This window comes from Salvelinus sp. IW2-2015, linkage group LG22 (genome assembly GCF_002910315.2).
Source record: "Salvelinus sp. IW2-2015 linkage group LG22, ASM291031v2, whole genome shotgun sequence".
Classification (NCBI taxonomy): domain Eukaryota; kingdom Metazoa; phylum Chordata; class Actinopteri; order Salmoniformes; family Salmonidae; genus Salvelinus; species Salvelinus sp. IW2-2015.
In genome coordinates this window covers 19758365-19765148 of record NC_036862.1, presented here as the reverse complement: position 1 = coordinate 19765148, position 6784 = coordinate 19758365, and the positions used below count along the sequence as shown (strand labels likewise).

Below are 6784 nucleotides of genomic sequence, written 5' to 3'. Positions count from 1 at the left end.
TGCGTAAGACCAAATATGGTGTTCAAAAAGTCTCCAGTCGCCAGGCCACAACATGTCCATCTAGACACCGTTTGCTAGAGCAACAAAGAACTATACATACTGGACCTAAACGATCAGCAGCACAGTTAGCTTCCACAGAGCTGTGAACGACTGAGAATGCAAGCAAGAAGGCATTCTATGCAATCAATACAGAAATAAATTTCAACATTAACAATTTATGGATCTGGCTAAAAATACTTGAATACAGTCCATAGGAGCCCATTGCCTTGTTCGGATTTAGGTTGGGTCGCCACCAACAAGAGATTGCAAAAAATGGACAAACAATATTGAGACTCTGCATGCAGAATTATGCCAAAAATATACCTCCGTGTAGAACTAGTAGAACAGCAAATAATGCATGCCAGAGCAGAATAGGGATACACAATCCAATTATCAAACTCAGAAAAGGAGCCGTTAAATCTCTACAACCACTAAAAGGAATGCGATTCCCAAAACTTCATACACAAGCCATCATCTACAGAGAGCATGAACCTGGAAAGAGTCCCTAAGCAAGTGGTCTAGGGGCTCTTTCACAAAACGAAACACACCCAAGAGCCCAGGACAACATACAATTAGACCACCAAATCATGAAAGAACAAAAGAATAATTACTTACTCATTGAAAGAAGTTAACAAAAAACAGAGGCAACTAGAAAGCCTATTTGGCTAAAACAGAGGTACACAGTGGCAGATACTGAACACTGTGATACCCAATAAGGAAAGTATATGACATGTACAGTACCATGAGCATCAGCCTTGCTATTTGAAGAAAAGGACGCGTAGCAGACATGCTCTCACAGAAAGACAGGGGGGGCTTATTGCTCACTGCCAAAATGGAGGTGGAAACTGGAGCTGCCTTTTCCCTAACCCCCCTGCCCAATGTACCATATATAGAGAGAATATTTCCTCAGATTACAAGATCCACAAAGATCTTGGAAAGACAATCTCATTAGATAAACTACCGGAATATCTAACGGGAGAATACCCAAGTGTCGCATCAAGCGCAGATTGTGACACTGTCTGCCAACAAGAAAAGGCAACCAGTGAAGAACAAACCCAATTGTAATAAACCCATATTTTGCTTATTTGTATTTTTGAACTTGTGCTGTGGCTTTAACCATTTGTACAAGTGAATGTAACTGTTTAATGTTAGTTTTGCTTTGTGTAATTCTGGGCTACATTGCATTGTAAATTGTTACTATTCATTTCACTGTCTGGCCCAATATGATAAGCACTGGTTCCTGCAAAAAACCCTTTGATTGAAGCTTTGAAATTGAGGAGAGGAGTAGAGAGAGAGAGAGAGAGGAGAGAGAGAGAGAGAGAGAGAGGAGAGAGACAGAGAGAGAGAGAGAGACGACAGACAGACAGCAGAAGACACAACAGACAGACAGACAGACAGACAGACACAGACAGCACAGAACAGACAGAGAGAGGAGAACAGAGAGAGAGAGACAAGGAGACAGAGAGAGAGAGAGAGAGAGAGAAGAGAGAGAGAGAGAGAGAAGAGACAGAGGAGAGAACAGAGAGAGAGAGAGAGGAGAGAGAGAGAGAGAAGAGAGAGAGAGAGAGAGAGAGAGGAGAGAGAGAGACGGAGTTAGAGAGAGAGAGAGATAGAAGAGAGAGAGAGAGAGAGAGGAGAGAGAGAAGAGAGAGAGAGAGAGAGAGAGAGAGAGAGAGAGAGAGGGCAAAGTATTATTAAAGCAGAAGATGTATAGCAGACATATAAGAGGTGGGGATATGGTTGATAGAGATGACGCCCTAGAGCAGTACTGACATGGTTCAGTGTCATAATCAATATTAAACAATGACATCATCAGTGTCACACACAAACAGCTGTGCATCAGGCCTAACAACAGCCCTTAGTTGTGATGTAATATTTACAATATACCTCTGCCTCTTGTACCTGATTTCTTTTTCATATACAGCAGAAGTAAGTGTCTTATACAATCTTTCCGTTGGGGACAAAGTTTTATTGTATTGTAAACATGGCTTCTATGTGGTAAACCAATTATAACACTGCCTAAGCTCCTCTGATAGAGGGAGGATTACCTGCAATCCATTCACAATACTAAACACAGTRCCACACACACASAGTGCTGTAGTCCTACCGGTAGCAGTGTAGAGTGCTTGAAGACAGTGTTGACGTTTCGTACTAGAGCCCATTTAGCCTGGTCTTTCTCATACAGGTCCACATAGTCACGACGTTTGTACATCGTCACTGTTAGTCCACACACACAGACAACCCTCAATGTCTTCCACTGGCCAAACCCCAGGCCTCCAGTACTCTATTCCTCACACACACCTTCTCAAAGTCTTCCACCATCCAACCCTAATTTGCCCAGTAGTCCAAACCTCAAGTCCTATACACATCCCACTAACTCCACACCAAGTGGTTGCCAACGGTAATGTGATGTCACTTCCTGTCCAGATGTGTTCTGATATCAAAGATGGTGCAATGAATATTGGCTCTGCCTCTTCCTCTCTGGTTCTAAGTTTGAAAACAGGAGCAAGTAATAATAGAAAAATAACAATCCACTGTCCTCCCCGCCTCCGGCCAACACTGCTCCTACAGGCTCAGACCCACACAGAGGGATAAAAACAACAGCAACAAGAGAGAGAGAAGGCTGTCTGTGTGACTGGGTAGAGGACCTCCTGAGAGACACAGCTATAGGATGAAAGATGACCCCTTGGTAGCTCAACTCCTCCTCCTTCCTTCCTCTCTTCTTTCTGTTCCTCTGCTCCTGAGGAAACTCAATCTAGGTCCTGGTGCTGTGTAGCCGTCTGTTCTCGTCTTCCTGATCCACTCACACCATCACTGCTCTCTCTCTCTCTATTTCTACTCATCCCTCTCTCGCTTTTCTTTCTCTGTCCCTCCCCTCCTCTTTCTCTTTCTCTCTCTCTCTCTCTCTACATGTCATTCCACAGCACATGTGGTCAATGGTTCTGAATACCTGCCACAGCAGTGACAGCAAGAGGAGTGGTGGAGAGAGGAATGGAGGGGAGGAGTGTTGGGTGGAGAGATAGAGAGGGATGGGGGAGGAGTATTGGGTGGAGAGATAGAGAGAGGGATGGGGGAGGAATGTTGGGTGGAGAGATAGAGAGAGGGATGGGGAGGAGTGGTTGGGTGGAGAGGTAGAGCAGAGGGATGGGGGAGGAGTGTTGGGTGGAGAGATAGAGAGAGGGATGGGAAGGAGGTTGGGTGGGCGAGATATCGAGAGCAGGGATGGGCGGAGGAGATGTATTGGGTGGAGAGATAGAGAGGATGGGGGAGGAGTGTTGGGTAAAGAAGAGAGGTAGGGCGATGGGGGAGGAGTGTTGGGTGGATGAGAGAAGGATGGGGGAGGATGTGGTGAAATAAGAGAGGGCATGGGAGGAGTGTTGGGTGGGAGAATAGAGAGAGAGGGGAGGAGTGTTGGGTGGAGAGATAGAGAGGGATGGGGGAGGAGTGTTGGGTGGAGAGATAGAGAGAGGGATGGGGGAGGAGTGTTGGGTGGAGAGATAGAGAGGGATGGGTGAGGAGTGTTGGGTGGAGAGATAGAGAGAGAGATGGGGGCTGGGTGGTAACATCATTCCCTCTGTGTGTTATATGTCTGTTTAATTAGGGAAATACCCCTCTGATAAATGACCTGGGGCTGGACTGAACACTACACCACAGAACACAGCTGTCACACACGCACAATTATGCTCACGCAGGCAGACAGACACACACACACTTGTCACCAGGGCCAAAACCACTATCAGCAATGACAGTCTCAATAATTCACGAAGCCTAGCAGATCTGTTGGGTGTCTCTGTATCCCTCTCCATTCTTCTCTCACCCTCTCTCTCTCTTTATTTCTCTCTTTCTCTTCTTCTCTCCAATGCTCTCTCTGTCATTCCTATTTGCCTTATCAGATAGGTGTCTTACATACAGTAGGATAGCAATAGTAATATTAATGTGGGACAATTCTATTCAGCATCAGGGTTGACTTTTTCACTAGCTTTGAGATGGACATTGTAGAGATTGAAGGGGAACAGCCACAACGTCCCGAACAAACAATATAAAACACACCAAGAGCCTTTTTTGAATTCTATCTTTACCAACTTAACCACAGAGCACTTGGGACCTGGGCAGCACCCGGGGAACTGGGCGGCACCTGGGGCCCGTATCAGGACTGGACACGGGCGCGACAGGTGACTGGGTGCTGTGTGCGGCGTGACGATGATGTAATGTCAGAGTTGACATCACACTGTGCGGACAATCGCCATCTACTCACACGGCACGGGTGTCCCGCTCTCTTCCCAGGCCGGTAAATAATTCACTGAGAGCTGTCGCTGCGTTTATTAGAGACACATAACAACCCTACCCCCTACAGACCCACGCTCCAGAGAAGACCAGGTACCATCCTGCCCCCTTGGGGTTTCCAGTAGTATTACACCACAAACCACAGCTCATTTGACTACAATAAACAGCTCCAGCATAAGAAATTACCAGATTAACATTGGTCCAAACCACTATATGTATTTTCAGGGCCTGAGCTACCAAGCCAAGAGTCACTATTTGCTTCTCAAATGGCACCCTATTCCCTAGTGTACTACTTTAGACCAGGTCCCATAGGGGCTCTAGTCAAAATTAGACCAGAGCATAGTAAAGGGAATAGGGTGCTATTGTAACACAACCATGTTACTGGTACCCTGGGCCACGACATCCGAGTGATGTCTCAATAACAGGTGATTTACGCAGGCAATGAGACCTCAGCTCATTTGCATTTAGATAGAGTCAAAGGCCACAGCAAAAGGCATTGATTGAACAGACAATTGACACCAATCAACACTGGTCAATAAAACCAGCCAGCCTTCTGCTTTCTGCTTCAGTTAACACTGGTCAATAAAACCAGCCAGCCTTCTGCTTTCTGCTTCAGTTAACACTGCATATATCATCTAAAAACACCCAACAAGACATCCAACACATTTATTGCTGGTCTAACACACACACACAGCTCTCAATGCAGATACCATACTCATGCGTCAGCCCCCCAACACCACCTGTACAGAGTGATCAACCGCGCGCACGCACGCACACGCACACGCACACGCGCACACACACTCACACTCACACACACTCAGTCTGAGTCCTCCTCCTGTCCTCTCTTTTGTGTTTGGTCAGTGAGAGAGATTAATGGATGCCAGTCTCTCATCAGGGAAGAATGTGAGCAGAACACAACAACACCACTGAACAGCACACGGTTACCATGGTGACAACACAGTCACCATAAACTACAATATAAACCTCACCTGGCACCATAGAGTTCTGACTAGCTGAGCTTGGTTTGGCTTTAATAGTCACAGGAGTGCTAAATCTGCCAGTGTTTGACAGTGCTTGACTCAGGTCTGATGGCTACTGTGTCCATGGTAACAATACCTGTATGAGGGTAGTTATAGTTACCTGTATGAGGGTGGGGCATATGTAGCTGAGGCGACGGACACTGCTGTCCCAGCCTTCGATTGGCCAAGGCTCTACTGAAGTCGTTGCTAATTTCGCCAAACTCATATCAGGCTGTGTGTGTGTTCAATCTGTTCCTCTCTCAGCAACATTCCTCTGGCTGTTAGCGTGGCCTCCTGTTGATCTCTTCACAAGATTCTTACAACTTCACTGTTATACAATTTTAGCTCCTTCTTCTGGGCTGCTYCCTGTCTGAGAATCTCCCAACCTTCTGTAGACCTGCTCAACTGTTTCTCCCTAGGTCCTTCCTCTGTAGCCAGATGATCCCTTCTCATAGTCACAGTCTCCAGAGCCTCAGACTGTGTTCTCCTAGGTCCTCCTAGTTCCTCTGTAGCCAGTGGGTTATTAGATCACTGGCTGGTCCAACCAGTACCACTCCAGGACACACTCCTCTCCTTACTCCTGACAATGCCCCCCCATCTCTGGTACTCTGCTGAAGGGTGTGTGTGTGTGCGTGCGTGAGTGCGTGCGTGTGTGCTGCATGTGTAGGGGCCTGTTCAGCTGAAGAGGAGCCATTGTCAGGGGTGAATTAGAGGATCAGAAAGGCTGACAAGCCGAATCCCACATTTACTGGACATAGAAGACGACACACACACACAGACGTGTGTACATTCAAGCACACATTCACACACACACACAACACACACACACAACACACACACACACACATCACACACACACACACACAACACACACACACACACACACACACACACACACACACACACACCACACACACACAGACACACACACACACACACCCAAGTACACACACCTGCAATGGAGTGGAAAAGCGGCTATTGTTTTCCTCAGAAATATACCAGAAAGATAGAGAGAGAGAGAATGTGTGTGTGTGTGTTCACCTGCTGCAGAATGACCATGACTCTGGTTTCTGAGCTTATTCCTGGACATCAGAAGACTCCACCCTGAGACAGAGAGAGAGAGGAGAGACAGAAACTCAAACATAGAGAGGGGAAAAGAAAGAGAGAAAATGATATTGTTAGCAGCTAGCAACTCAGCCAGCCGTCAAGTCACAATGACAAAGTCAGTAACAGTGGTTGTGTCCCAAATGGCACCTTTTTACCAATGTAGTATAGTACTGTTGTCCAGGGCCCACAGGGCAAAAGTAGTTCACTTCATAGGGAGTAGGGTGCCATTTGGGACARAGTCAGCCAGTCAGTCGGCTACTCTGGAAAATGACCAACTACATTTTCATATGCATATTAATGAAGGTTACTGAAACTGCCTTTGTATTGAAGTTGGC

General features: G+C 46.5%; 1 pseudogene; it reads right to left on the bottom strand.

Moving 5' to 3' along the window:
- LOC111949815 (unconventional myosin-VIIa-like) overlaps positions 1 to 6401 on the bottom strand; it is a 48448-nt pseudogene extending 42047 nt beyond the window's left edge.
- Between the last annotated feature and the right edge of the window lie 383 nt (positions 6402 to 6784).